The sequence below is a fragment of the Oryzias latipes genome, chromosome 16 (genome assembly GCF_053564925.1).
Source record: "Oryzias latipes strain Hd-rR chromosome 16, Olatipes_Hd-rR_3.1".
NCBI lineage: Eukaryota > Metazoa > Chordata > Actinopteri > Beloniformes > Adrianichthyidae > Oryzias > Oryzias latipes.
Genome location: NC_136252.1, coordinates 27823966 through 27834242, shown reverse-complemented (window position 1 = coordinate 27834242; position 10277 = coordinate 27823966). Strand labels below are relative to the sequence as shown.

The 10277-nt window shown below is 42.6% G+C and overlaps 1 long non-coding RNA gene across 1 annotated transcript; it reads left to right on the top strand.

Moving 5' to 3' along the window:
- Positions 1–2843: 2843 nt before the first annotated feature.
- On the top strand, positions 2844–5160 carry LOC111948993 (uncharacterized). The gene is made up of 4 exons (XR_002874995.2): positions 2844–2977; positions 4310–4374; positions 4479–4634; positions 4741–5160. It is a non-coding gene; the product is annotated as an uncharacterized LOC111948993 (long non-coding RNA).
- The last annotated feature ends 5117 nt before the right edge of the window (positions 5161–10277 follow it).

The window sequence follows — 10277 nt, the reverse complement described above, 5'->3', positions numbered from 1 at the left end:
CAACTGGGAAAGAGGTGGGCTATGTGGGTACTGACTGGGCATGGGTTTATTTTGGGTAAACTTTGAAGGCCCCATTAGGTTTTGCCTACATTGGCCCCACATTGGCCCCCCACATGGGTTACCTGTTAGGGCCCTACAAAGGAACCATGTGGGCTAGAACCCATGTAGGTCAGCCAAGTAAGGCCCATATGGGTTGCATCTGGGCCATAAAGACTTGGGCTGTAACTGGGACACTGTATGTGGGACCCATATGGTTTGGCCTACATGAGTCCAACGTGTGGAGCCCTCATGGGCTAACCATATAGGCCCGCTAAAGGATCTAGGTGGGCAAAGAAAACCTGGTCTGTAACTGGGCCACTGCATGTAAGACCCATGTGGAATAACTTACATGGGTCCCACATGAGGAGCCCTCATGGGCTAACCATATATGCCTGATAAAGAGCCCGGGTGGGCAAAGAAGACCTGGTCTGTAACTGGGACACTGTATGTGGGACCCATATGGTTTGGCCCACATGAGTCCCAGGTGTGGAGCCCTCATGGGCTAACCATATAGGCCCGCTAAATGATCTAGGTGGTAAAGAAGACCTGGTCTGTAACTGGGCCACTGTATGTAGGACCCATGTGGTATAACTTACATGGGTCCCACATGAGGAGCCCTCATGGGCTAACCAAATAGGCCCAATAAAGGGTCTATGTGGGCGAAGAAGACCTACTCTGTAACTGGGCCACTGTATGTAGGGCCCATGTGGTATAAGTTACATGGGTCCTACATGAGGAGCCCTCATGTGCTAACCATATAGGCCTGATAAAGAGCCCGGGTGGGCAAAGAAGACCTGGTCTGTAGCTGGGCCACTGTATGTAGGGCCCATGTGGTATAACTTACATGGGTCCCACATGAGGAGCCCTCATGGGCTAACCATATAGGCCTGCTAAAGGATCTAGGTGGGGGAAGAAGACCTTGGCCTGTAACTGGGCCACTGTATGTAGGACCCATGTGGAATAAGTTACATTGGTCCCACATGAGGAGCCCTCATGGGCTAACCATATAGGCCCGCTAAAGGATCTAGGTGGGCAAAGAAGACCTGGTCTGTAACTGGGCCACTGTATGTAGGACCAATGTGGTATAACTTACATGGGTCCCACATGAGGAGCCCTCATGGGCTAACCATATAGGCCTGATAAAGAGCCCGGGTGGGCAAAGAAGACCTGGTCTGTAACTGGGACACAGTATGTGGGACCCATATGGTTTGGCCCACATGAGTCCCAGGTGTGGAGCCCTCATGGGCTAACCATATAGGCCCGCTAAAGGATCTAGGTGGGCAAAGAAGACCTGGTCTGTAACTGGGCCACTGTATGTAGGGCCCATGTGGTATAACTTACATGGGTCCCACATGAGGAGCCCTCATGGGCTAACCATATAGGCCTGATAAAGAGCCCGGGTGGGCAAAGAAGACCTGGTCTGTAACTGGGCCACTGTATGTAGGGTCCATGTGGTATAACTTACATGGGTCCCACATGAGGAGCCCTCATGGGCTAACCATATAGGCTGTATAAAGGATCTAGGTGGGCGAAGAAGACCTGGTCTGTAAGTGGGCCACTGTATGTAGGACCCACATGGTTTGCTACAAATGAGTACCACATTAAGAGTGCTAATGGGTTAACCATATAGGCAGGTATTTTAAAAGGTTGTTTTGTATTCTGTTACTAGACATATGCTTAAAATCCAAGAAGATGAGTAAAATGACAGAACCCCTGAAGACTCTTTCCAAATTGAATATGAATCACAGCTTTTCTAATTCTCATCAGTCCAGCTGTTAACACTGGCTAAATTGATGAACCACAAATAGACATACATTTTAATATTTTACCATGTTTTACCCAGACCAACCTGCATTTGCAATATTGGACAATTATGACATTTATTTTTTCCTGTCCAGAGTTTTGGTAGTTTGTAGAGGAAGTGCTGAGATTTTGAGGATGTAGCAGTAAGCAATTAGATACAAGTAGGGTGACCACTTGTCCCAATTTTGGCACCATACAACCATCTAGTCTTCTGTCTGGCTTTCCTATTTATTAAAAATATTTACTTTTTTCATTGGTGCTCAGTGTATCCAACACAGATTCAAGTTTTTAACGACACAGTTTAAGATGAAGTGGTAACTTTGTTTGAACATAACACATTTGTTGTGTTGCTGGCCTATTCAGAACAAGCCTGGCTTCAAGGTTCAAGGTTTTTTTATTGGCCATGTATGCATATGCAGTCAATGCTTAGGGGTGCAAAGGTCTCAAGGTAACGTTTTGAAAAAGAGGAATCATTGTGCTCCGCTCATGTGTCGAAGTGTCCTTGGGCAAGACCCTGAACCCCACCTTGCCTCTGGTGGGAGGTTGGCGCCAGTGTTCGGCAGCGGAGCCGCCATGTGTGTGTGCATGGGTGAATGGACCTGTGACTGTAAAGCGCTTTGGGCCTTCGAAAGAAGGTAAAAAGTGCTATATAAGTATACGCCATTTACCATTTAATCACAATGAGCATAAAGAGCAATTTGCTATTTTTTCTTTTACTTGTGTTAGCTTACAAAAATAGTTTAACATCTGTCATGCAAACTTACCTGACACTACTACTGAAATAAAATGTGTTCATATGCTGGATTGGTTTAGTCTAGTTTTTATAGAAAATTTTAATATGTAAATAAAATGACTTTTTTATTGGAGTAGAAACCTGCCTTATTACAAAAACCCATTTTGACTGTTGAAAAGTAAAAAAAAAATAGAATTAAAGTTTTAATTTTTCTCAAAGGGCAAGCAGGGTGGTTTAAGGAGTTCAAAGTGGTAAGCAGGCGTTGCTGATTGGACGGTTGCTGCGTTTTGAATCTCCCGCTCATTTCCTGATACGGATTCAGTCAGTCGTCCTGGTCCGTCAACGCAAGGAGATTCTGCACTTCTGTCGCACCATTCATCCAGGCCATTTATTGATATCAAGGTAAGATACCTTTTTGGTTTTGTGTTTTGTTTACAGCTCTAACTGGCGATGATAAATGTGGTTCATAAAAGCATGCGCAGCTCGGGAGTGTTGTTCTGTCCTGCAGTTGAATCCATCCACGTTACAGCGGCTTTTGCATTTGAAAGAAGCCGGTGTCACAAACGGGCAGACAACTAGTTTCCACGTGCAGAAGGTTTATTTCCAGACATGATGACAAGTATAGGGTCGCGTCACCGATCATCCAGCCAGTGTGTGTCGGCGTTTCACCGAGGCGTCAAACAAGGAAGCGCATCCTAGTAACAGAGTTGCCAGATTCGGCGGGTTTCCGTCCAATTTAGTGGTTTCTATTTGGATCTTGCGGGGATAACTTGTTTTGGCCATATATAATTTGGCCAGGTTTTGTGTGAAATGTTTTTTTAGTTCGTTTTATTATGAGTCTGAATTATCTTATTTTGAAAAATGACCGGAATTTCTCGGTAAAAATGAATGAATACTAATCAGTCCAGCGGCGAGTTTAGATCCATAAAATGCAAAATATTTTTTGTTTTAGCTTTTTAGTGTATTATAATGTTGATTCCTCACAAAATGACACCTAAGCGGTATTTCGACCCATTCGCGAGTATTCCTCTAAAATCGAGCGGGTTCTTCTCATGAGCTGACGTGAAGAACACATATTGAGAACGGTCCCGTTCATGAGAGTCTGCGCTGCCGGCACCGCCCACAGACACACACCCACTTTCTCCGCAGAGCAAAAATGTTTGTCAAAAGCGCTTTATTTTTATATGCACAATATGCACATCCATCTTTGCAGAAGTTTGAATGTTTTTTTGTTTTCCTGGGAGAAACGCAGACACGCTGCCGAGGCCGACTCCATCTGCCGAGATTGACGTCACACACACAGAGCGAAAGCCGGTGACTCAGAGGATGAGTCCTGTTATTTCCAGTTTGGAAAAAAACGCAGGATAATAACCAATATTTAATCAAAAAAATCCTTTTGTGTGTGTGCCAAAGGTAATATTATCATATATATGGATGTTGCTTACTATTAAGGGCTTAGAAATAACAGGGTATAGGCCCCTGTATTGAGTTTCTGGAAGTATTTAATAGTTTTAATTATGCTTAATATATATATATATATATATATATATATATATATATATATATATATATATATATATATATATATATATATATATATATATATATATATATATATATATATATATATATAGAGTAAACGTAATTTTATTTATCATCCTAGAGTTACTTGAACACTTGCTTCAGGGAATGGTTATTTCAGAGTTTAGTTGTTTTGTCCCTTGTGTTGGTCAGGTCACCTGCAGCTTCACTCAAGTTGTCGTGACAGACTCGCCGATATAGATTTCATGTCAGCAGTTGTAAGTTTATACTTAAAGTTTTATTTTATTATTTATATATGTAATTAAGCTGTTAACGTTTAACTGCATCTTTCTATCTTGTGATATTTTCTCTATTTAAAAAGGTTGCTGTGGTTGGAGTAATTGGGGACTCTTGGACGATGCAACCAGAAGAATGATGGGCTTCCTCATGTCCAATGAGTTGGCTCTGCAATATAACCTGTTTGGACGTCATGGAGAGAATAAATTCTGCTAACTGCGTCTTTTTGATGTCTTCTATGGTAATTAGAGTTGAATTTATTAATTTATATTCATCACTGACAAATGATTTAGTAAGTTTAATCCCAGGCTAAAATGAATACTTTGTTTTTTGTGATTTCTTTTTAGGGGCAGTGAAGAAAAAATGACATCACCCAACCAGTCCCACTAAAGGAAGTGGAGAAGGGCCTCTCCAAATGGTTTGTTGGAGCTCGTGACAGGGGAGGAAACCGAGCTATAAGGACTCAAAGAGAGCTTGAATATCAAGCCGATGGAGCTTGTTCTCAGGAACCGTCAAGGATGCTATGAGTATTTTGTTTTACTGGATTTATTTATTTTTTCGTCACATAATTGGCACACATTAAGGTTGTTCATATTGTACTGTACCAAGTGAAGTAGTTCTTTATTTTATTAAGTAACTGTTGTATGTTAGATCCTGTGTGTTATCTGTTAAACCTTTGGGTGACCTTGCCATGGTCTTGTATCTCGTTTTCACAATGCAGGATCAGGATAATTTATTTTCTTTTATTAAATTGAAACATTTTAAAAGCTTTTTGTTGACGTCATTTGGAAAATTATGTTGTGAAACAGTGGGATTTTACAGAATCTTCTCATTTGGGTTTTAGGAAAGCTAGATGGAAAAGAAGACCCTATAATGGTTCACTGGTATATAGCACTGTAGGAAAACACAGGTGGGACCTCAATGGCAACACTGCACAAACCCACTCATGGCCCACATGGTGGCTTATTTAGGTCCCACATTAACCCAATATGCAATACTAATTGATGCTTAAGTGGGGCCAAAATGGGTCATGGATGATTACCTGATTGGGGCCCATCTTTGCCCTGTTTCAATCATACTTCCAGCCCACAGGGGCCTACAGGAAACCCACTGACCACCCACTTCAAGCCCATGTGGGCACACACAGTTGGGGCCACCATGGAAACTGCGGACAAACCCACTCATAGCCCACATTATAGCCCATTTAGGTCCCACATAAAACCCATATGCAATACTGATAGACATATTAGTGGGGCCAACGTGGGTCTTGTGTACTTTTCCCAGTTGGGACCCATATGGGTCCTGTTTTAATCCCACTTCTAACCCACAGGGGTAAAAATATGGGCCCAATGTCAGTTCTAATGCTACTTACCCACTTGTGACCTACAGGAAATACACTCAGCACCCACTTCAAGCCTATGTGGGCATACACAGTTGGGGCCACCACGGAAACTGCGGACAAACCCACTTATAGCCCACATTATAGCCCATTTAGGTCCCACATAAAACCTATATAAGATACTGATAGACACATTATTGGGGCCAAAGTGGGTCTTGGGTAGTTTACCCAGTTGGGACCCATATAGGCCCTGTTTCAATCCCACTTCCAGCCCACATGGGCAAAAATATGGGCCCTACATGGGTTCTAATATTATTTACCAACTTGGGGCCTATCTGACACCCACTCAGCACCCACTTCAAGCCTACGTGGGCATACACAGTTGGGGCCACCACGGAAACTGCGGACAAACCCACTTATAGCCCACATTAAAGCCCATTTAGGTCCCACATACAACCCATATGTGATACTGATAGACACATTAGTGGGGCCAAAGTGGGTCTTGGGTAGTTTACCCAGTTGGGACCCACATGGGCCCTGTTTTTATCCCACTTCCAGCCCACATGGGCAAATATATGTGCCCTACATGGGTTCTAATATTATTTACCCACTTGGGGCCTAACTGACACCCACTCAGCACCCACTTCAAGCCTATGCGGGCATACACAGTTGGGGCCACCATGGAAACTGCGGACAAACCCACTTATAGCCCACATTAAAGCCCATTTAGGTCCCACATACAACCCATATAGGATACTGATAGACACATTAGTGGGGCCAAAGTGGGTCTTGGGTAGTTTACCCAGTTGGGACCCACATGGGCCCTGTTTTTATCCCACTTCCAGCCCACATGGGCAAATATATGGGCCCTACATGGGTTCTAATATTATTTACCCACTTGGGGCCTAACTGACACCCACTCAGTACCCACTTCAAGCCTATGCGGGCAGACACAGTTGGGGCCACCATGGAAACTGCGGACAAAACCATTTGGGGCCCACATTTTCTGCCCATCTTTAAACCATATGGGGCCCACTTGGCTTTGCTGGCTGGGTAGTAGTCAAAAGTCGGAGTTGTCACGCCTCATTTGGAACGACTCCTGACTGGAGCCGTGCCTGTCCACTGCCACATCTGGCAGTAGTAACACGATCTGCTCATCCCATTCCCCGACCTCTGCCCTCACAGCATCAACACAGGAAAACGGCACTTCCTGCTGGGTGCCGTCTCCGAGGTGGCAAGCGGCCGCTGCCTTGTTTGACGCCATGCCTGCCCCCCAGCAGGACGCTTCCTCCATCCGTCCCCTCTCTGCGTTATAGAAGACTGCAGCCCGCCTATGAAGCAGGTGGTTAATTCCAATCATGGTTTCTGGTGCCAGTCAGTTATTTAAGACTCTGTTAACTTAGGGTGATAATCCAGTGAAAGCAACAAAACATCATGTAATGAGAGACAACAGGGGTACAACAAGGGTCCAAATGGGTCTGCCGTGTCACAACTGCGAAAGGTCACACTGGTTGTTGTTGGAGAAACCAAACAAAGGTGACAAAATGTCCAACCTCTAACAACTGTTCACTGAAAGAAAAAGTCCCTATCTGATGTTTTAATGTTGTTTCTTTCAGAGCATCATGCATTTTTCCCATGTTAAAGCCCAGGGGAAGTTCAAAAGTCTTGCAAAAGCTTATTAATCTGAATTGGTAGAAGGTGATTTTATTCCCTCAAAGCACAGATACACATATTTTCAAATCCGAGGATGAATAATGTTCATTTCTTCCACGTGTGGTCTCTTACAAGATTCCTGTCCCTTAATTTCCTTATTTTTGAGAAGCATAGTGATATTTAAGTAAGAGGGAACCACTGAATGTAACTAAAAAAAAAAACGTCAGTGAGATCAGACACGGCCTGATCTCACTGTGTCTGATCGTTGTCCTTTTTTTTTAGTTTATCACAATCACTTCTTTATTAGAGACTTTTCTTCCACTAAGTTGTTGTTTCCTGCATAACAAGCTGCATTACCAGCCTTCCGCTTGATTTATGTCTTAGTCCAGGGATGTCAAACTCGATTGCTCGGGGGGCCAAATTCCAAAACACCCTGAAGGTCACGGGCTGAACAGGATAAACTTTTGTTGAACACAACTTTTAAAACGTAACTTTTTTTCTTTTTTTTTTACATAAATAAGAATAAAATGAAAATGAAAATGTTATTCTGGAAAAAAGCAACTTAAACCTTAAATAACTTTAAAATTGACATTTCTTCACTTTGATGTCATTGTAGATACTAATTAAACTAAAAATTTTAAATATACCAAGAGATTTTTTTCTCCATAACAATATATCCTGTCAAAATTACACAAATTAAATATAGGAATATGTTGCATACCAAAACAAATAAAACCAGGAAATATGAACAAAAGTTGTGTTTTTCATCAATAAATCAGTTTTTGCTCTTGTGTGAGAAAATAAATGGAGAGAATAAACTACAGATCTGAGAGCTCTGCAAACTGCATTTTTTCGTCTGCTCCTGGTTCTCCACAACTTGAATAAAAACATTTTCATCATAGTGGGTCTTTAAGGAACGTCATGAAAATAAAATGTACAATTGTTGTGTTTGTGGTATGTCTTTTGTGAAGTATTTGTAGGAATTTTGCAAGCTGCTTGCGCTTATGACATGTGGGTGATGCTGTCATATGGTGGCCTTACGCCCCATTTGTACTGGCGCCTTACTGACTGTGTGCAAATGCCACATGAACGTGGTGTACAGATGATATGTAGGACCCCCATAGGATGTCCACCCAAACTACGCTTGATTGTCTTATTTTCTAATTTCTAACAAGTTGTGGGTAAGGAGCCTCAATCACTTGATCAGCACTCGTGGAGAGTGCATGACAAAAAAGAAAAATCTATACAACGTGCCTGCGTCTCACCTACTTCACCTTGTCTTTCCCCTTATGTATTTAACATGTTTAACGCATACTATAGCATGGCCGCAGAAAAAATATACATGAACATCCTCACTCTATAGGCTCACTGAGCGATTTACGATCTTTAGATCTTGTGTGGGCCCCCGGCGTGACCCTTGCAGGTTAGCCTATTCACCTGTAGACAGGCAGACGGTGTCCACCGGTGAGGGCAGTTTGACTTAAGCATAAGTTGCCAATGTGTTTATCATCTGGATGATTCGTAAACTCGCTTTAGCTGCAGCCTGCAAGGTTTGTTTTAGTAAAATTGGCTGAAATTTACATTTTGTGTGAAGAAGCCAGGACTGTTTTCTTCTGAAACTCCAGCTGGGACCTTTCAGTGTGGAGTTTACGTTCTCTGCTGATTGCAAACTGACTTTGGGAGTCAGAGTGTGTGGCCCATGATGGATTGGTGACCTGTCCAGTTTACGCTTCCGTTCAACCGTGATGGCTGGGTTTGGCTCCAAAAAACACCTCTGACCCTGGATGGGATAAAGTGGGCACACAGGCATTGACTGAACGTTTCAGGGTGCTGGTATTTCTACAGACCTGCATCAAACAGTGGCCTATTGGACAAATGATCTTTTTGTGGTTTTTCAGATCACATCCTGGCATTTACTGTTCCTGTTCACCACCACCTTTTGAATACCATCCAAGAAGCAACCAAAACGCTTGAATTCATTTTTTTTTATCTTACAAAATTTATTTTCTCACAAAAAGTATTTTTTCACCTCTTCATGAACTGAAGAGGCGAATCGTGCCGGAAGAGGAGATGGGGGGGTTGAGACTTGAGTGATCCCAGGAGTTGTGCTACATTGATCTGTTGTAGTGAAGAAGGAGGAAGAAGCTGAGTAAGAAGGCAAAGTTCTGGTCAATGGTTACTAGTCAATCTGTGTTCCTCCACTCACCTATGATCATGAACTTTGGGTCATCATAACCAAACGTATAAGATTCAAGCGGCTGAAATTCATTTTATCTTCCGGTTGGCCCTTGGAGATGAGATGAGGACTTCAGTCCCTTTAGAGGAGCTGCTGCTCTTCCACAAGGACAGATGTCAGCATCTAAAAAAGATAAAACAAGTGCAGAAAATGGAAAGATGGATTAAAACATTGTGTTTTTTCGGTGTCTCCTGGACGCCTGCCTTGCAAGTTAGTCTAGTTTGGGCTTGTTCCACTGGAAGGAGACCCCAGGGAAGACTAAGTATACGGTGAAGAAACTTGTTTCTTGGCCTAATTTGGAGAAATTTGGGGTCCTCCCAGGATAACTGGGTTTCTGCAGAGAAGGACGCCTGGGCACCTTTGCTTAGACTGTTGACCTTGTTACTTGGCTTTGGATATGCAGAAAAAAAATGGATAGGTCTTTTTCTCACTTTTTCTCACTGTCAAACAAAAATGGATTCACTTCTTTTCATCATGGCATAATGTGCCCAATAAGGGAAATAAATTATACAATTCAAACCAACCTACTATATTCAGAATCCTTTGATGACCCAATCAATCTCAAATAAGCAAAAGTTATAAAAAACATTTGCCATTGAATTCTTGTTTTGTATTAAACCAAATCAAGTATAGTGAGATAGAAATGACTGCTAGTG